This window comes from Homarus americanus, unplaced genomic scaffold, assembly GCF_018991925.1.
Source record: "Homarus americanus isolate GMGI-L3 unplaced genomic scaffold, GMGI_Hamer_2.0 scaffold45562, whole genome shotgun sequence".
In the NCBI taxonomy this organism is placed as follows: Eukaryota; Metazoa; Arthropoda; class Malacostraca; order Decapoda; family Nephropidae; genus Homarus; species Homarus americanus.
In genome coordinates this window covers 2,940,112-2,965,967 of record NW_024744839.1, presented here as the reverse complement: position 1 = coordinate 2,965,967, position 25,856 = coordinate 2,940,112, and the positions used below count along the sequence as shown (strand labels likewise).

The 25,856-nt window shown below is 41.9% G+C and overlaps 1 protein-coding gene across 4 annotated transcripts in view; it reads right to left on the bottom strand.

Moving 5' to 3' along the window:
- LOC121878135 (beta-arrestin-1-like) overlaps positions 1-21,996 on the bottom strand; it is a 120,405-nt gene extending 98,409 nt beyond the window's left edge. For all 4 annotated transcript variants that reach the window (XM_042384144.1, XM_042384147.1, XM_042384143.1 and 1 more), the window contains exon 1: positions 21,838-21,996. The gene's annotated coding sequence lies outside the window, so the exon portion shown is untranslated. The remainder of the gene's footprint in view (positions 1-21,837) is intronic.
- Positions 21,997-25,856: the final 3,860 nt, after the last annotated feature.

The window sequence follows — 25,856 nt, the reverse complement described above, 5'->3', positions numbered from 1 at the left end:
GAGTGCCGATAACGGAAGGAAGGGAGAGTAAAAGGAGGGAGTGGCAAGGGTGAAAATAAAGATGTTTTTGAGTGGAGGGGAGAGTGGAGAGTAAGTACTGAGGGAAGACTGAAGAATATAACGTATAGTCACGTCACAAATAAAGAATTATTATTATTATTAGTAGTAGTACAGGTAATAGTATATTTCGTTACCATTTTCATTATTATTACTGTGTCAAACAGAAAACTGCAAGCCAAAGAAATTTGACCATATAACTGTACACACACACAGCTGGGCGGGAGATAAGAGCCACACTTGCACACTGATAGTTATATCCTCCGGAGGTCGCTGTTTGATAGGTAAAACGAAACAATGATAAAAGTAGAAGTGCGTGTGCGTGCCGAGGTCCTCCCTCACACACTGCCGACAGAATACATGAATGGTGTGAACATGCACCGTGACCTTCCATGCAAAATTAAGATCAGGATCAGAGGCATGAGTTCGCTGGTACACACGCTGTTGCCACACTACACAACAGGGCTAAGTGAGGTGGGCCCTACACACCCCGCCCACATCATTTCCTTCCCATTAGCTCACTACAAGTCCCTCAAACCTTGCCGTAATTTTTGTCATTCGTCAATCAGACACTGTCGGCCATTCAATCACTGTCAATTAGAGAGGAGGAACTCTTGAATAAGTGAATATCCGCGGTGGCTGAGTGACCTTAAACGTGGAGTCCGAAAACCCCTGAGTCTTCACGTTCTTCACAACCAGAGTACAATACAGTGGTGTGTGAGATCTGGCAACATAACGACGTGCTTCAGACATAAAGCTTAGTGAATTACCGTGAGTGAGGCTCAAACAGTCGGTCTATACAGTACACAGTAAGAGAAAGAACCCGCACAATTAAGCCTTGTCGTGTAGAGACGCAGTTGGGGTTACTCTTTGGTGGTGGAAGGACTGTGACACACACACAGGCAACCCCACTAACACACACACACACACAGGCCACCCCACTAACACACACACACACACACAGGCCACCCCACTAACACACACAAACACACACAGGCCACCCCACTAACACACACACACACACAGGCCACACACACACACACAGGCCACCCCACTAACACACACACACACACAGGCCACCCCACTAACACACACACACACACACACACAACACACACACACACACAGGCCACCCACTAGCACACACACACACACAGGCCACCCCACTAACACACACACACCACCCCACTAACACACACACACACACAGGCCACCCCACTAACACACACACACACACACACACACACACTAACACACACAAACACACACAGGCCACCCCACTAACACACACACACACACACACCACTAACACACACACACACACACACAGGCCACCCCACTAACACACCACCACTCACGTTTTATCTCCTGGAATCCTTTTCTTTGCGTCAAGAAACCAACTGTCTGTCACGATCCTCTCTGTTACCACCAGCGACACCCTCACCATCAACCATACAACTCGCCCCCACCCCCACAGCCATATCACCATCACTACCGACGACTACCATGAACATACATTATCACCACCAGACACCTGATACCCCGATCCTTCCCTACTACCTACCTACCGTCCCCAGCTGCTACTATCACCTCCCTGGCAGGAAACAACACTCCCCTACCACTCCTCCCCGACTAACGCCAGCAGGTGCATCGTGCCCCAGCCAAGTGATAACGAGGAGGGGCGCCGCCCACCTGCCACGCTCACACGTCTATCATCCCCTCATCCGCCGCCACCATTACCACCATCACCACAGGCCACCATTACCACCACCACACGCCGCCATTACCACCACCACATCCATGTAACATACTACCATCAACATCACCATTACACACCACCACTACCAGGCCAGCATACACCCGCCTATCACACACACACATGATGTCCGTCACTCTCATATCCATTCTCTGGCATTACCACCGTCACCCCCGAGCGTCACCACCATCTACACTACCGACGCTCGCCCTTCCCCCCATAACGACACAACCCTGCAGAGCGGCGTCGTGCAAGTCACTCTCTGCTGGCTTAGTTCAAGATCACCGACAAATCCACGGCTGTGTTGTGTTTCGGCAGGAATATAACGTATCTCAGCCATGCTTCCTCCGCAAAAGGTGGTGATGCAGGGCACTCTCAGGAAAATCTTTGGAGCGTGTTGGCACTTTTCACAACAACCGAGGGAGGAGGAGGGGCGGGAAGGTTGGATTTGGAGAACGCTTTTTTTTTCATTTACAGTATAGTGTTGGCATTGTAAGCAACAAGGGAATAGTGTTCAGTCTCACGGTCTACTAAACTATTCGCTCTCTGAACACAAATTAAACTCACAAAATCTTCAACTGTGTCGGACAAAATCCACGAGTGTCGGTGCCGAAGACCTGCTGTAGCGTATCAAATAGAGTTACCCGCCAGACGACCAGTGGCTGCAGGTGTAACTCTCCTCCCTGAGACCCTTATTCCCCCAACACCCTCCCTGGCCAGGTGTGTTCACGGTGGTCTCGTATTACTACTCAACGTGGAAGTAATTTTGAATAATGTAAACAAGGCCGCTCCATAACTTGTTGATAATGAATATGTAAGTAGTGCCATGAGGAAGTGTACTGGTGTAGGGAGACGGCCGGCGACACTGTAGAGTGAGGCAGGAGAACTAATACTGACTCAAGAGAACTAGTAAATATACAAAACCACTTCACTGATACCACAAAGTTCAGTACCAGTCCCAAACCTGAGACAAGGGTGAGGAGGAAGACTCAGAGCGGGGACAATAACAGGGTGAGTCAGTTACTAGTCACCGTGTAAATAATCCAATATTACGGGGGAAAGAGGGGAGGGAGGGGGGGAGGAGGGATTTAATAGAAAAAAGAAACACTCTACACACGCGATGCTCACCCAATTGATTCCACTGTTGTCTATGTTGGACAAGTCTGCCGATGTGCAGTACACCCAGTACAGTCTACCTGAATGGCTTCCCCTTCAACATCTCCACTACTCACCTGTAAACGAGAGAAAAACAATTAGATACAAAAAAAGGTGTTGACATTAAAAAAATTTCTTAAGGTTTAGCATACGCCAGGTACAATGGCCAGCTCACGTAGCAAGAGCAGCAAGCGTAAAGCCGACCCTCTCTCGCGTGACTCCCAACAATTGACGTGTTGGACGCATGACTGAAGGAACACTCATGCAGGTCTTGGCAGCAGCGTGAGTCACCCTGGTTGGTGTTGGGACAAGGGGGGGCGATTCTCCCTCTATAATACAAATTGCAGCCCCAAAGCCAGCCCCCTCCCCCTCCTCTCTCTCGCTAACGTCACTAAGTAATACTCCTTATCTTATACAGCAAAAAACTCTATATACTTTTTAAACGTCAACACAATATTTCTAACACAACCCAGACTCTCTTTAATCTCAACCCGCCTCATCATCTTCTATTTGTTGTTCTAAGACTGCTTATAAACTGACACGAGACATCCTGTTAACTGCACCAAGCCATCCTATACCTTTATAATGTTGACACAATATTACCTTGTTTGGTTAGGTTAGGTTAGGTTAGTGTCAGACGATTTTATCCAGTACCCAGAGACCCTCAGTACACAAGGGGGTTAAACTGCCGGTACACATACTGATGGTGACAGACACACAGACAGCGGCTATTATTAACGCCAGACGACTGCAGGTGTGAAGGTACAAAGTGACCAGTGAACGATGTGATTTTCCTCGTTAATTACAGGTGAATTGACTCGACTGTACTCGAGTCTCCGGGTTCTCACACACACACACACACACACACACACACACACACACACAGCTGCTCTTCAATATTGGAATAAAGGTTTCGGGGCCCGGTGACTGATCAAATGGGCCCCCCAGTCTAACTGAGCACCAACCTATCCTGACCATACCATGAGGGTCGGGAGTCCAGTCCACATGCGGGTAACCTTTATCACTAATATATATCTGTCCAACCTACTGTGTATTTAAAGGTTCCCAGCGTGTTCAAGTTAATGGTGGTATTTGGTAGTTTGTTCCACTTAGGGCGAGCAAGGAATGGAGGGGAGAGAAACACACACACTCAGAACAAAGCTGCTATACCAACCTCGCCACCGCCACTTCTCCCACCTGAAGTTACTCGTCCATGTATATGTTGCCTTTCGACGCCATAACCGCACCAAGCCCATACAGAACGCTAACATGACCCAGTCTGATTCCAATCATTGTAAAATTTATCACTAATTCGCGGATACACTGTACGTTTACTGCGGCTTTCTTCAATTTCTTCTCCTCTTCGTACTGTGTCTGCTGGGAAAGCTTTTGTTACACGACCCACTTCCGTCACGTCAATATATTTAAATCTTTGTGTATGTTTTCAGCTTTTGGTTGTTGTACAGTATATTCAATATCCCGTAAATAATTATTCTTACACACGCACATAAAACAAAAACAGACATATACCTGCATTCATAAAACACAACACCACCCACACACACTCATAAAAAGGAAAACCTAGCAAAACAAAAATGCTGGTCACGTCATAACCAGACACTAGCTCAACATAAATGCATAATCTGTTAACGGAGATCTGAGAATTTTACCTGAAAATGCTTTGCCATCCGACCTGCATATGACCAAAGGGGGTGTTATTTTTTTTAATTACCTGTAAGAGCAGCGTGCCATTAGAAAACGTAGAAATTAATACATTTGGAACACACCATGATCACGATGCTTGCTATCAGCTTAAAACGTAATACGTGCTACAAGATGTATGCTGTATCGGGGGGGTACATGGATGTAACGACTGTATTTAGATTGTATATGTAATTAATGTGCATGATTGATTAAATACATGACACTCTACGTTTTGTAATTACGACTAATGACCGAAGCGATTACACGAGAGCACACACACGGATGAGAGCGCTAACATGCATCACAGAGCAGTCGGTCAGTCAGTCGGTCAGGCAGGCATGTAGAATACCGTGTCCTACAGCTTTACCATTTCCTGATTTCCACAGTGGTGTAAAGGTCAAAGTGCTACAGATGACGTAACTTCATCCAGGACACAGCCACCCGGATTACTCCACACAGACACACAAACGGGGACACACACACATACAGACACACACACACACACACAAAATACTAAACAACCACTCGTGTTTTCAGAGCCGTAGTCACAAGCAACACTGCCACTTTAATCTGGAAAAGAACACTGATGACAAAAGACACCAGTTTGTTTACAGTCGAGGATATAATTGTTGCTCTGTGTAGCCGAGTTCTCGTACCACCGCGGGACCTTTTCCTGGCCTCTGTGTGTGTGTGTTTCCGGTACTGTACTCTAACCTAACCTAACCTAACCTACCTGGCCTCTGTGTGTGTGTGTGTGTGTTTCCGGTACTGTACTGTACTCTAACCTAACCTAACCTACCTGGCCTGTGTGAGTCCGGTACTGTACTCTAACCTAACCTAACTGGCCTGTGTGTGTGTGTGTGTGTGTGTGTGTGTGTGTGTGTCCGGTCCTGTACTCTCACCTAAGCTAACCTAACCGAACCGAACCGAACTTAACCTGACCTAACCGAACCGAAGCGAACTTAACCTAACTGAAAATACATTATAATGAGTGTGATTGATTGTTAAGAATGAGTGACACCAACTGAGCTGAAAGAACGAGAGAAACGCGCACACACACACACACACACACACACACACACACACACACACACACACACACACGACTTTTTTAGACTCTACTGATACAAAAAAAAGATCACAATACAGTAAGTTTTTTTGCTGTAACTTCAAAATAATAAATTCTCATATTTTCGGGTAAAGTTCACACACCAAGGAAGGATTTAGCCCCAGAGTTACATCCCTATTACATTAATGAGCTGAAATTTATTATTAATTCTGATAACATTTTTGTCCGGGTTTAATCGGGAATTTGCGGCCATTAATCACTCACGGAAGGTTTAATTTGTCGAGCGATTTAACCCACTTAATTTCTATAAGGAAGTGAAACGAGAAGTATGCGTTAATCAACTATCAACTTGGGAACATGTAAACATAATAAGAACTGACTGACTGATATTAAGAGCACATCCCGTAAGCTTTGTCTGATGGCATCGTTGGCCAGAGGTGAATGACGAGCGTTGCCTAAATCACTGTGTTGTGTCACTGGCTGCTTTACGACCCAGTGTTTATGCAGCTGGCCTTCGTAAACGCAATTGGCCGTAGTCTAGCTTTTTACCATTACATTGAAGGGAATACGTGTAATATGGTTGTTGTTGTTGTTTACAGATACGAACGTTAGATAATAGTAACGGAGGTATTGCTACAGTGGCTCAGTAAGCTACATGTTTCACTTCACTGCAACTTATTGACATAGCAGGACATTTGCCTTATGACTTCTCGGTACATTTAATAGTATGGATACATTTAACAAGCTACTGACTTATCTATCTTAAACTCTACAGAAACATGATCACTAGGAAATGTTCGCCCGTACTTGACCCCCGTGTACAGGAGTCTCCTCCGAGCAGAATAAAATCGTTTGGAGTAGCCCAGTAAACTATTGAAACTGGCGCCCCCGTAGTGAGGGGCTAAGAACTTATAAGGAGTTACTTGGTAGTAGTGTAGTCTAAAAGTATTGGTCAGGACTACTAAAGTACAGTATTGGGGTTAAGATCTTACAGTTCACCCGGAGTAAGAGCTATAGTAAGTTAAGACGGGTAAAACGACTCGGTAGCCGTCCATACTGGGTGGTGGAGACCATAAACAAACAGTGGGAGGGAACTACACCAGGCCAACACACAAGAGAGTCGAGGGTCACAGACTCTGCCTTTCTCGCCTTGTCTAGTAAACCAACGTCTTCCTGTGTTGGTGGACGTGTACCACTTCCGCCAGGAGCCTCACACGCCGTCCACCATTTCCTACTTTACGAGGAGCCGCTCTGGGCGCCACCGCTCAATACGTAACAATAACGATCACGGCGCCAGTAAAGAGGACAATACCTTTTGTTCCCCACCGTCCCGGTAGGGGAACTTAAGAAGGCATGCGCTCCTTCCGTTCGTCAGTCCCTGCGTTAGCTAGGGGGTTATAAACAAGTAGCTACTGTGGTGAAGCGGCCGATATAACCACATTCACAGCTCCGCTAAGTCACAAAAATAATGAACACAGGAATACAAATTAATATATGACTAACCGTAACTTATAAATTAACCACATTGTATTATTACGATAACAATGATGGCAGTCACACGCGGGGCCCGAGAGCATTAACAGTGTACTGAAGGAGACTCCATGCACAAGTGTTTGTTCCAACTCTTACATGTGGTTGGTTAGGTTAGGTTAGGTGGGTCCTAACCACCGTGGGCCAAACGTCTTACACTAGGTGACAAGACCCCTCCTTACCGGATATGTACAAGTGTGTGGACAGTTTCCCACGCTTGTCTTGCACCACTCCCTCTTTTGACCCCCCTTCACTGCCGAGTAAATGGATGATTATTATTACTACCGCCCTTAATAGTATAATACGGAGGGGTTATGTAAATTGCTATCACCTAACTGTCCTAACATGTGCAGAGAGAGAGAGAGTTTTTTTTTGGGGGGGGGGGGCAGTAATGGATCTAGCCGCAGGCTAGATCCATTACTGCCAACACGTGGGGGTTGGGTGGTGGTGGAGTGGAGCAACTGAGTGTCAGTACTGAGGAGAACCCCCCCACCCTCTCCCTCCCCAAGTGAGGTACTGAGGGGTGTGGTGACAGTATATGTGAGTTTGTACATATGTGTGCTTGTTTGTGGTTTATAAGTATACATCAATAAGTTTGTAGTTGTATCAGTTTACATCTAATAGACAACTAAAATACAAGACAACAAACCCCTCACACTTCACCTCGGTAACAAAACATGACTAATTCACAGCTGATTCCTGCCTACCTGAGTGTACCTGCTGCCTCCCCTGACCTACCTAAACAAAGTCATGTGGCCAATGACACCAACTGCACCCAAGGATTACGAATACAATTATATTAGTCAATTAGAAGCAACTATTTTATTAAAACTGGTCTATCAATGTGTATTTTGGCGGCTCTCTTCCTCTACCTGATTAAGGAAATAGATAATAATTTAGTCCAAACACACATTGTGTGTGTGCCCGAGCCATGTACGACTGTGATCAGGCCCGTCTCCAGTGTATGGTGAACCGGGGCCCCCGACCGCACCACGCCCCAGGGACAGCGCCTGGGGTCCTCCAGGAGTCGGGATCAACTTCACCCAACACCTGGAGGAGTGACCTGCGCTTCCTGTTGTCGGGTCTAGTCCTGCGCTCACCTGGGGGTTAATCTCTCTGACCTCACCTCACTACCCACGCACAACACAATGAGGTCATTCTTAGTATCAATTGACACTTTACTTGACACCTGTAGTCCAAACCTTGATTCCTCCAGTTACGTGATTGTTTTGTATTCCGTGGATATACTTTTTCTATTGTACACAGTCTACGTCTTTTATCATACCATGGCGAGCAAAGACAGACAAACATACAGCAGTTAGATGGGAGGAATGATCAAGTGTCTACAGAATCACAGAACACTGGATTTACCTCCTGGAGACTGAACCTTAATTAAAAAACGGATGAGTGAAGAAAAATCGACAAGCTTCATCTACAAGTGAAGATGAGCCACAAAACGTGACCAAGAAAACCTAACCCAACCAGACTTTGAGGTTACTGGTGGTTCCGGAGCTTCGTCTACTTCAAGAACTTACATCCCAAGAAACAAAACTGTACTCGTAAACATCCAGATTCTTACATCTTTTAAAGGCAGAAACAGCATTCAACATTTTACTGACAATTCCAGTCACTGTGGCATCAGGGGAGCGATTTTCTTCTAAACAGATCAATGAAAATAACTACAGTATCTCGCGACGAGTACCAACAGGTCTCGAGACAGGCTGAGTGGGTTGGCTCTGGTTTCCATAAAAAAAGAATCGACAACTTCTCACGATTTGATGGCAGAGTTTGGTGCAGAGGCGGCGAGGAAGTGAGTGTCTATAAAATAAGCAGTTGTGGGATCACCTGAAGAATCGTCACCCCGGGATATCCCACCTGAAGAATTGTTACCCCAGCCTGCTCCACCTGAAGAATCGTCACTCCAGCCCACAGTGAATATAATTTGTATAATTAGGATAACATAAATATATTCCTTTGTGTTATGCATCTTTATTGTGAAAAGTTTAAAGAAGAAAAAATAATATACACCCTTGTGGAGTATTTCATGACAACTTACCAATGTTAAAGTACATTAACAATCTGACTTAGCCATTACGAATATGTATGAAACTATGGGAAAAAACTGTAGTACTTCCCACATTTTGTTATAGTTTACCAAAAACTAACATTATCGCCATGTTACATAAAAACAAGTATCGTCTTATAAAGGGGTACCTCTCAGGAACTTACTTCTCCTGGGCCCCGCATCCTCTTAGGGCGGCCCTGACCGTGACTAGCTACAGGGATGAGAAACATTTAATGAAAACGATAAATAATGCAAAGTTCTAAACTCTCAACGACTCAATTAAAACCTTCAATCAGATATGGACGATGTTTACCAGTGAGTCCTACCTAATGTTTACTTCTCACAGACTTAATAAAGAAAAACATGGGATTTATTAAGGGTTAGTCACTTCAACTGCGTCTACAAAGGCTTCTCTACACCTTGGAGTTTGGGGGCTACGGGCTACTGTACTTACTCGCTTCCTTCCTCCTCAGTCCCCAGGTCCCTCCGACTTCTACTTGAAATCTATTTGAGAGCCTAAATAACGGTGTGGTGGAGGTCCCTGCGAGACGAGGTGTTTACACTGCACCCTACACCAGAGTCATAACACCCACATACCCCTGGGTCACGAGAGGCATATCCCTAATAGCGTGAGAACAGAGGCAGGAGGGGGACACAGAGTATGGAGAGCGTTAACACGGTACACACTTGGCGAGAGTAAAAGATAAAGTAGAAAGATGGAAGAAGGGGAAGAACGTTTGGTAAGAGGAGGAGGAGAATACGTGCCTTAAACCTCACACTACTACCCAGGGAGGGAGGGAAGGGACACAGGAAAGGGAGGGAAGGGGCGCAGGCAAGGGAGGGAAGGGGCGCAGGCAAGGGGGAGGGAGGGAGAGGAAGCAAGCAAGGAGGGAGGAAGGGAAGGGACACAGGCAAGGAAGGAGGGAGGGAAGGGACACAGGAAAGGAGGGAAGGGATACAAACAAGGGAGGGAGGGAGGGAGGGGAAAAGGAGGTGGGCCATACAAACACGACACAGAGGGGTGGGACGTGGTGGCTGGACGCTTTGGATGGCATGAATGAGAGGAAGTCACACACACACACACACACACACACACACACACACACACACACACGAGTCAAAGAAGTAAAGACACTGATATATATATATATATATATATATATATATATATATATATATATATATATATATATATATATATATATATACTATATATATGAGAGAGAGTGTGTGTGTGTGTGTGTGTGTGTGTGTGTGTGTGTGTTTCCCAAATATCGGCACAGCAGCAATTTAAAGCTGGAAACTTGCCAGGAATACGAGAGGCAACTGCAGCAAGGAATAGGAGGGAGAAGAGAACGAGGTGGAGAAGGATGAGAGGAGGGGGAGGAGGAGATGAAAGGGAAAATGAGGGAGAGAAAAGAAAAAAAGGAGGACGAGAGAGAGAGAGAGAGAGAGAGAGAGAGAGAGAGAGAGCACTTAAAATTTACACTACCACGTCAATAATAATTCCACCCGTAAAACTGAACACTAAATTAATGGACGGCCGCATAGCAAAAAAAAATAAGAATAAAATACAACAAATAACTCACGTATACCAATCCTGTCTGACGATAAACAAACTGATTCAGCGATTTTTTTTTTTTTTACATTGTGGGAAAAAAAATGTTTGTGTCCATCCAATATACTCAAGCCTTTATTTATCCCATTCAATAATAATGAAACACAAACACTGAGTATGTTACAAATTTGTTTACCCACTTAAAGAAGAAAAAAAACATGACACTTCAGTAGCTTCGTGAAAATGGTTTACCGTATGAACACCACTGGGAAATATACCTTATAAAGTACCGTTTGTCCCCCACCCACCCCACCCACCCACCCCACCCACCCCACCCCACAAAAAAGTAAACTAAATAACCAGCCAAAACAGCGATTCTGGTCACAACCACGGTGATTCACTGTAGCTCAATATGACCTTCATCTTCCTCGCCCACATGATACTGTTTACTTGTTCGTTTCACCAATACAGGAACATGTTTATCGACTCGACCGGACGATAGCCCTATACAGACAGCCGCCGTTGTTGTTGTTGTTTTAGCTACATATAATCTTTATTTCTCATAACAAGTAGGTGTCTGAAAATTGTTGGAGCAAGAAAGGATTTAAAGAATCGTTTGTGTGAGGAAAGAAGAATAAGGAGGAGGATGAGGTGAAGGAAGAAAAAAAATGGGGGGGTGGTGAAGACAGTATAAGACAAACAAATGAACGCCCATATCTCGCACGTAAACACAGTGACCGGATACGTTGTTAAAATGTCAACAACGTGACATCAACAAACTTAAAATGTAAAGCTAATGATCTAACCTCATAAAAATAAATAATGTATGTATTTTTCTTGTTAATAATACACCGTGAATAGTATTGAGCTAGAAGTTATAGATGATAATAGTAATACAGGTACTGTACATGGTTAACATTTTAACAGAATTCTGATTTTGTAATGACAGCAGAAATAGTCACTTCAGTACACCTGAGATCTGCCCGCAACGTACCTTAATACCAGTCTTAATGGCGTTTGTCAAACAACGTGTGTCGTGTTCAATAAAAATAGCACAGAGGTGGAACTAACAATAGCTAGTCAGGTCCAGTTATACATTGGTACAGTACCGGGGATGCTTCCTCTCGCCAAATAACCAAAACTATTAGTGGGGTAGCCATCATCTGGGGGTATTAGTGTTGGCATCACAGGCGCATCTCTTCATTGAGTTTCATGGTCGAGCGAACCTAAACACCTAATTAAATATGTCCATTGGCCTCCTAAAAGCTATTTTTGTTTTTTTTTTCAGTGAGACGAAGCCATGATGAGAATGACTCCTAGCATTCCAGGACGCCGCAGGGCCAAGGAGGCAGCTCACAGCTTGACCTCACCACGTGTGGATTGCCTGGAGATTTTATTTGTGAACTAAATGTGACTTCCAAGTGACTGAGGAGCAAGTTTCCTGGTCTGTTAACATGGGAGCTTGCTTAGCTTCAAGTATTATTGGAATCACATAACATATAAATGACTAAATTCTTACGTGTATCTAACAGACATGTTAATTTAGGAAAAACATCTGGTACCGGCATATGTAATGTATTTCTACATAACGTTATAAGAGTAAGGATTTTCCCTATTACGAACATTTTGAAAAGTCGAGAATTTTAATATTTCTCATTACCTAATATATGACGGTACTGCCAAAATTACTTAGCTGGTGATGAAAGGAAAAATTACGTCCTAGTTTTATTAACAAAATACTAAAAATAGAAAGCAGCTAAATAAGAAATTCGATTTTAGAACCCAAAACACCGAGGAATGGGAAATAACAAATTAAAGAAGGGCGCCGGGGAAAAAAATGACGCAGGAAAATTTAAAATCTAATTTCCCAGCGGGTTAGAGGCGCATCAAGATCAAGGGAGGGAGGAGGCTGCCTGCCACACCAAGACACCAAAGACCACACACCAGATAATATTCTTGTGTTGGCGTGACGACTACCGCAAGGGGCTAATCATCAGGGAAGGATAGGATATATGAGCAACTGAACTATCTGTACTAAATGATAAAAAAGAGGTCGGAAAGTAGACAGACATTTTCCTTAAGTGTAAACTGAACGTGATGTATTGACTAATTTCACGATGCATTTTGCAGAGTTAAACGCTACATATCGTCGTATTTGTACATTTATGTAAAGTTTCACAAATTCCTTCAGTGGTTAAGAGCTTACAAACCAGGCCAGGAACAAACATATAGACAAAGTGGCGCCTATATTCGCCAAGATTTCATAAATCATAGAAATCGGCCACGGCGAGGCAATGCACCCCACGAGAAACGCCTGATCGAATCCTATCTCAGTGAGCAAAGCGCCAGTAGGGGCTTTGCCTCCACCACACTTTTGCTACGCGTCTAGCTCAGGTCTGGTGATCAATACTCTCATCAAGCCTGGCACAAGCCGCCGCGTCGCCAACTTAAGCCATAGACGCTCATGAAAATCCCAATGGGGATCAAATTAAACACAACTCGTCCCTCCTGACAAGGTTTCCAAAATACTGCACACCAAGGCTGTTACGGGGGAAGGGGGGCTAAACTAGATGGGTGGAGGACTGCCAGTATTAAGTAATCTAGGAAAAATCGAGGGTATTCTTGGTGTGGATGAGGGGGACTACGAGATTGGCAGTGAGGAAAGAAACTGCAGATAAAGAACAGTGCATTATGCAGAAGACCCGACAGCAGCACCCTTATCCACTACCTCCTAAGATGTCCCCACACACAACGCTTCCGTGACGCCTGCTGGACCACCACTCCACGACCCCCTGACGGAGACACAATGATCCTCCCTATACTGGCCAGATATTTTGTTAATAATATTGATTATGTGTTAAAGGAATATCCTTCCTTCCTTCCTTAGGCTTTATTAAGCCCCTTTATAATATTTATACTGTATATACTTGTCACACTTGCCAGATGCTTCTGGTGTCATTGTACAGGGGTACCTAGTGACAGCACTAGGATCCCGCTTCCTCTATCAAGGAATAAACAATTGAAATTGAAATTGATAAAGAACAATCTCCACAAGAAACGAGAAACATTTATGGGGAGGATGGGTAGGAGGCAGGTTGACCAATGAGCGAGTACACCTAACACACCAACAAAACTAGGCCTAAATCCAAATAACTCCTGAGATGGGAGAAGGATTTTGATGCATCACCTCAGACTCCCAAATCGAAAAAAAAAGTATTACAATAGTATTCCACTTCCCTACATTTACCCTTTATACATGTACAGCATAAGAGAGAGAGAGATGCAAAGGAAGAATTTTTTCGCATATTAATTTACCAGAGCGATGTTTTCCTCTATTATCTACTGTACAGTATATATCTCAACATACAACACACAAAGTTAATGGGGCTTTTTCACGATGTACAGTACAATAATAACCCCACAGTCTCGCTCCTGACTTCCCTACACGCTTTTTATCTAAATCATTCCCCCGTCTATATTCATACAACAAACACTCCCCTATTAAATAAATTCTTACATTACACATTTCCACAATGATTCACCTGCTCCCTCTGTTCATCAATACAGTATATAAGATAAACACAGCCCTCAGCACTGTCCTCGTCCATAAACTTGCTCCCACCACTTCCCATTCTTCCACCCTTTTATCTCTAAATATGTTGTGGAAGCCTTGAACAGAGGTCGCGATGACGTCTTGCACACAGTTTCACTGCGTCAAAAATCGGAACTACCAGTATGAGGACAGAAGTAAAATTCATATCCAGAGAGGCCAGATATCACGGTATAAGGTGAACCCGGTGGTGGAAGAGATCGTGTGGAAAGGAGGGTGGAGGGGGCTTGGGGGAAAGGGAGGGTAGGGGGCTTGAGAGGTGGGGAGGGGAAAATCCTTGAAGCTTACCATGGAGTTGGCTGGAGAAGAAAAAACCCTTTAAAATAATTATATCGTATTTATTTTTAGAATAAAGTAAAGCTTGTCAATCCAATCCCACCGAATGCATTACAAAATGTGAGTCTAACCTAGAGTACACAAACACGAGTATCTTTCATAGAGGTTATCCGGTTCATTTCTCTTCAATAAGAAATAAGAGTGAATTCAATTAATTCTGCACTAACTTTACCTCCAACGTTCCTTTACTGCGCATATATCAGGTTTGTCGACATAATCCTCTACCTAGCTGGCTGCTGTGCAACATAACGTTCTACTTCCTCATAATAATAACACTACAGGTAAACTTTATCTGTATTAAAATCAACAACACACGGGTGACACAGAAGGCACAAAGTAAGGATGGACAATATCAAAGCATCTGCAATATGGTGTGTGATGGTGAAGCCGGGAGGAACTAGATCTAAGGGTAATCTATGGAAGGAGGCGATGGTGATGTGGGAAATTTAAGCTTCAGATTTTTTCCTGACTATCCATTCTGAATTACAGTCAACCTATAAATCTTTCTACCTACATGTCCTACAGGCTTAATTTGTGTCGATCATTGTGTACTGTAGGTGTGCACGCGTGTCTTTTAAGTAGTGTGCGCGAATAATAAAATACCCAAACCTCTTATAGGTATCAAAGGTCATGCTCATTTCTCACATCCACCTACCTAAGTACAGTAGCTATTTTTCCCATCAATTTTCCTCTAGGTTATAAAGGTTTTGTTCAAGATTTAACAAAAAGGAAGTGATTCAGATGATTAAAACAGAAACAATATAATGATTATGTGTTTCTCAGAAAGACTTGAACCACAGAAATTTTTTATGGTACAGTAGTTCTAGTTTAAACCTTATTTTCAAATATATTTCTTTTTACCCTGCCACCCGTAGTTGGTCTACTTTAGTTCCCTACATCATTGTTATCTCTTCCACTTTCATTAAATACATCAATAAAGAAATTTGTTCATTATGTCTTACAATTTAATATTTATCCACAACCAGAATGCCATTCAAGTTATTACCGTAGGTGAAATGTGTGAATAATACTGGGTGTTATTATGTGCCTGCCCTTTATTTTTACAACACTACAAAAAAAAAGACATGGAGATGATTATGTTATTTACATAAAAAAACACTTAAAAGTGAACAAAAAGTTAGAGATGATAAGGCACTGTACTAGCTATTTAGACAAGTACATTGTTAAACTTGAAAAGGTGGGTAATATCAGTCAAGCAAATTAACTAATGTGGCATTGAAGATGTAAAGATCCCATAAAAATACAGCATTGTATACAGTAGCACAGTACAGTACATGAAAAAAGTAATATGGTCGAATTCACAATAAATTTATATTCACAGGATTTTTTCTAATATAGTAAAAATGGGTTGGCAGAACTACCAGTAAATGATTCCAATCAAACCCAACAGAAATACTGTACTGTACATTTAGCAACAACTGAACTATCAACTAAGATTCAACCACTTTTGGCATATTCAACAAGCAACACAATTTGTTCAAGTTGATTGGTTGTTATTTCACTGTCATATTTGTCTTTCAATTTTATAACATACTGTAAATGATAAATTTACTAAAAATGGCATTACTGTATTTGGTATATAAAAATTATTTTGTATTCTTTAGTTAATCAAATAATTTGAAATATACAGTATAATCTTAACAGTTCATCATATACTACTGTATACTGACATTACTAAATTTAATTCTGATATTTATAATCACAAGGAATCACTGACACTACAGTGATAACCAATTATGATATTTAAAGAAGTGTGATGCCAAAAACAAGGGTCACACAAAATAACACATCCCCACCCAAAGATGAAAGAGCACGAGTAGCTTATGTACAGTGCACAGGACCATATACATTCCAAAATTACAAGAGCTAGCAAAGCAACTGTCAATCCCAAGCAAGAACCTATGATAACACACCCTCACTCACACCAATATTTAAATACTGTAAGTACTGTATATTGAGTCTATGGAGAAAAAAAACAAGCAAAAATCAAATTTGTCATGGGCAATATCAATATAATACATGTACTGTTCTGTACTGTATTGTAAATTCCCTGAACTTTCAGATTGGGGATAAGGTAAGTCCATGCTTGATAGCTGCAAAGGTCCTTTAAATCTGATCACTGTACAGTATTGATTTCAGACTAATAACCAGGAAAATAAATGCAGTACTGTATACTGTACAGTAAATAAATAGTCAATAAATAAATGAATAAATAAATAAAAATTCTCTACCCTTGGGCCTGACGGCCTTTGCAACGATCACTGACTGAGGGGTCATGTTCATTTGCTAAGGTTGGTACAGTACTGTACTTCTGATTGTGTGGTGCATTGTGTAATCAATAGCTATGATGTATTCCGTATGGCCATCACATTTAGCTGTTACAGAGAAATTATGAGGAATACATATAAAACCTGCGTTGTTCCAAATTTTTGGTCCGGTGTGTCACATTGTATAACACCGTAAAGGTGATTTTTTTGGTGTGTGTACATGTACCTCTACTTGCAACATCATTCTTGATAGTTTTCTATTTTCACAATAACCTTACATTTGCCAGAAAAGTAGAGTACTGTATATTATATATACACTACTCTACTGTCGTACAGAACAGTACCTACGTACTGTACTTGTTACGGATGAAGCTTCCAATATTAGACCCCAACATAATAAATCTCTAAAACCTTGATGATGTCGCTAACTAAACAGACAGTTACAACACACTGCAGTGAAACCTGCATAATTATAACAGATTTCTCTCTCCATATAATCCGTTTGGTGGGGGTTTCACATTAACGGATCCTCTATATACAGTAACAGACATTCATCTCTATACCTGTGTATATCATTAGATGGAGGTTTCACATCTAACTGACCCTAATTAATGGACATTCCTCTTCATATAGCCCATTAAATAAAGGTTCCACTGTAGAAAGAAGTCATGTTAGGTAATAATGTTACAGAGCAGGATATGTCGCTATGTTACAGGTACAGTGTATTTGTATTACCAATACCGTAGGCCTATTCACTGACAATTGATATCAAAGAGTAACCAAGCAAGTGGTAACAATTTTGTAATTGTAATTGACAGAAGTTAATTATAAACCTTTTCATGTTTAATAATTGCCCAGTAATTGTTTGATTTTGAAAAAAAAAATTATTGTACAGTACAGTAATTGCAACTGCATTCAATTACTGTACTGTATGTTCAAAGTAACAATACAATTAATACAATATTAGTGAAAATGCAGGAGCTCAACAAGCATGTACTGTACAGTGTTTTATTAAACCTTGTTTGCCTGTATCACATATCTTAGGAGTCGGCGATGCGTACAGGGAGGGTGCATGGGCGCAGAAGAGCTAATTTTTCACATTGTTCACTGAAATTAAGCTAAAGGCAGTGCTAATTTTAGTTCAAGTGTTTGACAGCATAAGTCAGGCCACATTTGGCTCCGTTAATGCTTTTTCTCCATCCCGTTGGGACATGTGATACACCTCCTTACTGTTGGTACGACCTAGGTGCATCCTCTTATGCTTTATGACACTGAATCTTAACAACCATTCCTTTAACCACCCCCTCGATAACTTGGCATCGTCCACAAACATTTGTATGGAGGAGTGTATAGCAACTTCTGGGCTGTCATTTATGAAATGATCAACAATGGGCCCAGTACAGTACACTGCCCTGTGGTACCCTACTTGTAGCTACATACCCTCCATTTTCATTAATTTTACATTTTCATTTATTCATATTTATATACATGCTCACATCACATTTCAAAGACTCCCTCAAGGTGAGGAACGAGATGCAAGAATGAAACAAGCATTCCCTCTCTAGATCGCTATGTAGAGATGCTGAAACAAGAAGCTCAATGCTCTCGAGCCTCTATTGGTTTTAATAAGCCGGGAACCCAGCTCATTCAGGAACTTCAGGGCCTTGGTACCCGTCTCAACAAGTCTCTGGTCCCAACAGGACATGATATTCGCGGCTCAGGTTCCTTCATGTACGTACTGGGCCTCCTGGTTTTCCTTCGGGCTTGCTACTCAGTATACGGTACCTGGTGTATATACTGTACTTGTATATACCATATTGTACAGTTCAGTATACACATACATATACAGTATGTTGTACAGTATACACATACACAGTATTTTGGTTATACAGTACAGTATATAAATTCCGGTATTGCACAAGGACAGGGGACAGAATTCAAAGTTGAAACAACTACAGTATCATAAATTGCAATTTTTTTAATATTTGATTAATCAGACTACAAATAGCTTTCGAGTGCATATACATACGCCGAGTGGTAACTTACACTTCAACCAGGGTACACCATTCAACAGTTCACAAAGGAGGTCAGCAAAACAAGACGCCACTAAGTCAACAGAAGAAAGGGTTAACATCACAAGCCACCTCTTACTCAAGATTAACTAAGGTGTCAACAACACAAGCCACCACTTTGTCAACCTAAATCAGTGTATCAACAAAACAATTTATATTCACTGTGCAATATTCCCATTTATGGAAATCGAGTGAATAAAAGGGTGCAGGCAATGGCATTGTACTTTAGTCTTCTCATTCCTTCATTCTGCAATGGCATCGTGTTTATGTGATTGCACGGGACTTTTATAGGACAACCATTAAATCCCTGTGCCCAGTACCATCAGCCTGTTTGTAATATGATCCTACATGATATTTACAACCATACGTTTCTCACTGGAAGCTTCTAAGTACCTACCGGTACTGGGATGGATATTATCACCACCCACCATGAAAACTTACCACCACCTACTATAGACACTATCACCCACCATGGCCACTATTACCACTTGACACGAACATTATTACCACCCACTACTGACACCACCATCTATCTGAACTTTATCAGTACTCATCATACTGTTCAAATTCCAAACACTAACACCCACCACAAACAGTAACACCCACCACAAACACCAACACCCACCACAAACACCAACACCCACCAAAACCACCTTCACCACTCACCGTGGCCATTGACAGCGTCGACATAATCATCCTCCATCAAGGACACCAACACCACCCTTCTTCTACCACCACAACCTACCTTAGCGCGACCACCTCTGACTAATTAATACGTGATGAAAAATCTGATATCCCAAACATAACTAACAGTGGTAATGTTTACAGTGGATGGTGAAATGATAAGGTTTATAGTGTAAGTAATCCTGATAGTGCTGGAAGTATTAAACATGGGTGACAGACTGAGTGACTGTCATAATGATAGCTGACTGTAAGGACCATGCTGGGCTGTGCAATATATAGTAGGTGGTGAAAGAGCATTTAATGAATGGTGAAACTAGTAATGGTAAATGGTGGCACTGGTAAATGGTTGTAGTGGTAGGTGGTGATAGTGGTGGTAATGGTAGGTGGTGATAGTGGTGGTAATGGTAGGTGGTGATAGTGGTGGTAATGGGAGGTGGTGGTAGTGATGGTAATGGAAGGTGGTGATATTGATGGTAATGGAAAGTGGTGATAGTGGTGGTAATGGTAGGTGGTGATAGTGGTGGTGATAGTGGTGGTAATGGGAGGTGGTGGTAGTGATGGTAATGGGAGGTGGTGATATTGATGGTAATGGAAAGTGGTGATAGTGGTAGTCATGGTAAAAGGTGATAGTTATACACATGGTGGTTCTGAAGGGTGTTGTCAGCGGTGGTCCTGGTAGGGGGTGAGAGTGGTTTTCATGGTAAGAGGTGATAGTGGTTTGTCGTGGTAGGTGGTGATAGTGGTTTTGGTGGGCTTCGTGGTGAATGGTGAACGTGGTGGTCCTAGGGGTCGTGATAATGGTGGGCGGTTATGGTTACAGTCAATGGTGATAATAGTCTAGTAGTGATCCAGGGGGTGATGATAGTGATTGTTATGGTGAATGGTGATAGTGGCAATTATAGTGGGTCTGGTGGATGTCCCATGAGTGGTGATTCTGGTCAGGTGGTGGTCCTAGGGAGTGGTGATAATGGCAGCAATAGTGGTTGGTCATGGTGGGTAGTGATAGTGGTTGATCATGATGGGTGGTGATAGTGGTTGGTCATGATGGATGGTGATAGTTATAGTCATGGTGAGTGACGTGTGAACATAAAAAAAAACATGCAATTCTTTACACTGCTGTCAGATATGGAAGGCGGCAAATCATGGTAAAGGCGATAATGGTCGTTAGGCTATTTGTGCCAGCGGCTAGATAATGGTGACAGTGATAACAGGTGATAGTGGTCCTAAGTGAGTGGTGACCCGCGAGACTGTGGTGATGTTCTGAGTAGTAATGGTACTGGTCCCAAAACAATGGTGACTATCAGACACTGTAGTGGAGATGAATCGTGTTATGGGTGGTGGTGGAGAGGATAAAGGCAGGTCCCGGTGAACAATGCCAGATAATGTTAAGTAAAAATACTCATGACTGGTTACGAATGGCTGAAACATTTGATGAACGGAATTAGTGAGTAGTTACATAGCTGCTGTGAGTGACTTCAGTTCATTGCGAGTGGCGATAGTACCGTAGTGTTTGCAGTGGGTGGTGATAATGAACGTCATTAATAACGATTGCCGTGATAAGACGATTTGTCAGTTTCATTAAGATCATGGATGGTAATGTGATTGACTCGTGCCAATTAATGCACGTGACGAGAGCAACAGTGATGTAATTGATTACTGCATTTCTTCAAGATCAATTGTGACACTTAGTCAACACGCTCACCGCTAATGTTTATTTACATTACTCAGGGACTACACACTTATAAAACATTATTTTCGCTCCTAAATATAAGTTCAAACTATTTCATTCTCTACGAATAACATTACAGAAAGCCGCGGATATTGGTGTCAATGTAAATTATAAATAATAAAACCGCTTGCCGTCGTCCAGTACTGTTGGGATGATAAGGTTGAGCGCGGGTGGTGGTGCTGTTAGCCGCGCCCTCCAATACTACCACGTCCTCTTTTACTCACCTTCACCAGTGTCTAGGTGTCCGCTCCGGCGTCCTCGCCAGTTCAACACTCCGCTGGGGCCCTATCCCACTCACAAAAATTCTTCAGATTACAATTATCTACACACAAAGCTTCGCTACACCTTGCCGCGCCACAGCCTCTCATCAAACTGAGTGACGTCAGGAACTTGCTTGGTTTATTTTCCTTCTCGGCCAATAGATGGCGAGACCAGCTATAGAAAACGAGCACAAACTTGAAAGAAAATGAGGTATTTTATGGGGTACGATCCTGAAATTCTCATCGAAATGATAATTATCTAAAGTGATGAAAGACACATTCAGGAAGAAAGTTACACGGAACATAAAGCCAACACCAGATTATCTTGTCACTTGAAGAATATTCGAAAGGTAATGAAGCTTTAGTAAATAAACTCGTAATCCATACCACAGTAATGTGATTTTCTGATGCATGTATATTTTCTAATAATTTAATTTTCAACTGCAGTAACCAAGTTAAACAGTTGAGGGGCTTATAAATATTACTGCACTTAGTTAAAGAAAAGACATTGCACACTTGATAGCCATACGTTATCCGTTGGAAACAGTGCTGAGCGGAATTTATTGTCAGAAGAAGTAATTAACCCCAATTACCAAATCTAAAGATAATATAGCCCGACTATGGATATATTTGCGATACGGTCTACCAGCCAGGGCCGGATTCAGGAGTGGGCAAAGTGGGCAGCTGCCCAGGGGCCTCCACAATCTGGGGGCCTCCACATGTGCGGTAGTACCTACTGTATATCAGGGCTGGTCGACTTGAAACCACATGAATGACTCCAGTCATGTCTCACTTTTGTGTGTGTGTGTGTGTTCTAATTTCCTCAATATAACAGCATATGGCTTCAAAATTCTCCAAAGAAGTGTTCAAATTTAAAAATTTTCCCGGGGGGCTTACAGCGCCCCCCGAAACTCCCAGATGTTTAGGCTCGCTTCACTCGCCACCCCACCCTCCTGGGTAGTTATAATTTACTGTATAATTGATAAATTATGTTCCTCCTCTGTTGCTATAGAAATGTGTATTATAATCAGCTGTGGTCCTTCGAGATTCACTACCATCAATCCTTAACTCTTGGATAGTCCCACAAGCTTTTCAATACACACACACAAGATAGGATAGAACCAAGGGCACTATACATGCACCTACAATATCGCCACTGCTATATTTACGTAACTCTTTTGACATCTGAGGGGGGCCTCCACAAAGAGGCTGCCCATGGGCCGCCACAGGTCTAAATCCGGCACTGCTCCTTTTCCTTATAGCAGGGCAACTAATCAGTCAACGACCCAAATTCTGAAATCTCATATTAATATTTCCTCGTCAATAGAGAAGGAATGCATCTATTGGCTATTAATAACTGTATTAAGTTGACCCCTGACATGTACCCTAGCAGGTCAGTGTGTCAACCCTCGTGTTAATATATGTACGAGTATTACCAACTTAATCACTATTACTGATTGACGGAACTGAGCATTTAATTATTGGCAGTAGTAGTAGTATCACTTATTCATTATTATTAAGTTATTATAATCATTTGCATTACTGATCAAGACAGTTCCTTGACCGCAAATGCCCTCGGGTTCAACGTCACGGCTGCCAGTTTGGTTCTAAATTAAAACCATGAGCTCTCTCTTTGTGCGCGTGTATAAGATAACAAAACCACGAACCAGCGTATTTCTACAAGTTTAGGTTAACCTCTCCTCCACTCCATCAACTTACTAACCATGTAGGTGGTTACTTACCGCTTGGAGTTTGTCGGAATGGATTGCAGATCAAATGGATCTCCAGTCTTAAAAGCTCTCAATTTATCTTAACCTAACCCGATCTCTAACACTACGGGTCATTAGGGTTGAAATGGAATAACGCAGATTAAAGCCTATTAGGCCTGGACCCTAAATCCAAGTGGTTACCTCAGGTAAGTCTATTAGAAATGGGCCCTAATGGTTGATTTAGGCTGGGGGTCTATTACAGTAAATCCTTCGACCAGTCATGTGAGCTAGGTCAGGTGTGTTGATACACGCGAGCATGAGTCAAGTGTTGGTGTTAGCCTGCTTGGTGGTGGTGGTGGGGAAGACTGCGTTAACTTCTTATCGTTGTGCTGATACTGGCTTCCTGTTCGGTATGTGTGTGCTGTATTTTTCATATTTGACTCGCGTTCACACCTCAGATATGTTTGACAATATGGCAAATAACATCGATTTAATTTATCATTCTCTCCTTTAAATAAAATTCACACTGGTAGTAATCTATATCGATAGATCCCATCAAATCCGCTATTACATTTTTGTTTATACCACGTGATCTGGTTCAGCCAATCAGCGGTCGACGTGACGCGAGGCAGTCCACAAGTCTTAAAAAAAAACTTATATATATATATATATATATATATATATATATATATATATATATATATATATATATATATATATATATATATATATATATATATAAACCCACAGAAATGTATCTCAATTTCTAATTAATGATGATTAGTGTATGTACTTACATAGAATACTCACTTAAAGATTTTAATTGTAAAAGCGAAGAGATGCATTGTAATATAAATAAACTTTACACGATTCAGTGTTCATGACTATTACAGCACAGCCTACTGTTCAAAATCCCAGATGGTGAGGATATTTCCCTGGCATTATTAAAATCGAATAGTGGGTATCTGTTTGACTAGAATTTGTCTTCTTTGTATTTCAGTGTACTCTTTTAATTCTGTATTTATTAAGGTCGATGTCTTAATACCGTCATAATTAGGTGGAAACGGTGAGGCAGTATGGTGGTTATCTTCCCTGGACCAGAGAGAATCACCAATCTATATCTGTATTACAGCAAGTTTATGATGACTTCCTCTGAGTCACACATACACAATAGAAGAGAAATTATATTATGTTAGTTAACCCACAATAAACAGGCAAGGGGTAAAACGAATTTGATTTTCAGCAGTTGTTCCCTGGTATACAGTACATAGGTATTATCGAACTCATGCTATCAGCCTTTAATGTTATGACATGTCTCAGAATACCCCGGTGTCTAGTCTATAGTACTAACATATACGCTAATTATCTTAAACGAGTATAAAACATGCAGAAAGACCAACAAGTCGTCTAATATAATGGTATACGGTACACCTACAAGATCCATAGCTTTTCGAAGTTTAAAAAATTTGTAGCTGTAAAATCATAACTAAAATGGAAAAAAGTATCTTCAATTACAATTAATTACATTGTGTTGTGAAAAACACCTTAAAGAATCCACAATTACTGATCGAACAACTCTTAGTGACTGCACGTAACTACGTCCACTTTTGTTATCTCTCCTTGGGGAAGGTGATAACTTTTGAAGGAATGGAAAGATTACCTTGAAACTTGGCAGATACTATTGCCAGCATATGCTATGTTCCTCGCCTCATAGACAACTCTGTGCATGTGGTATCGCCGCAGTCAAGCTACTCTAACTGGGGGATGGTGGGGGCTTTATATTTAATTTTCTTTCAGATATTACATGTATATGTCTGCTTTATAACTACGTTGTTGGACTTTGTAGCCCACCTTCCCTTCCCCCCACCATCCACCAGTTGGGGTACCCTGACTATCACTGCAGCCCTACCACATACACTGTACTGCGTCGCCTGTGAGACGAGGAAAACATTGGTTCCCAAACTTAAAACTATTAGAAATTTATCATTTAGAATCTGGTTATATATATATGGTTGTGGCAAGAGCCACATGTCCACTAAAATGATTAGCTCCACTATTTGGGAATTCTACACAATTACAGTACCTTATAATGTGTCGTCGTCTCTGTTAGTGCTCAGACACTATACTTGTATTCATCAAACTTATATCTTTAAAAAAAATTTGTAACATGCATGAGGAACTCCAACCTTAAGAATAATTCCAATTGTGCTGTATCATCACATGATAGCAGCTAAACACATGACTGAGGTATTGTTATCTTGACGTCACTCAAGA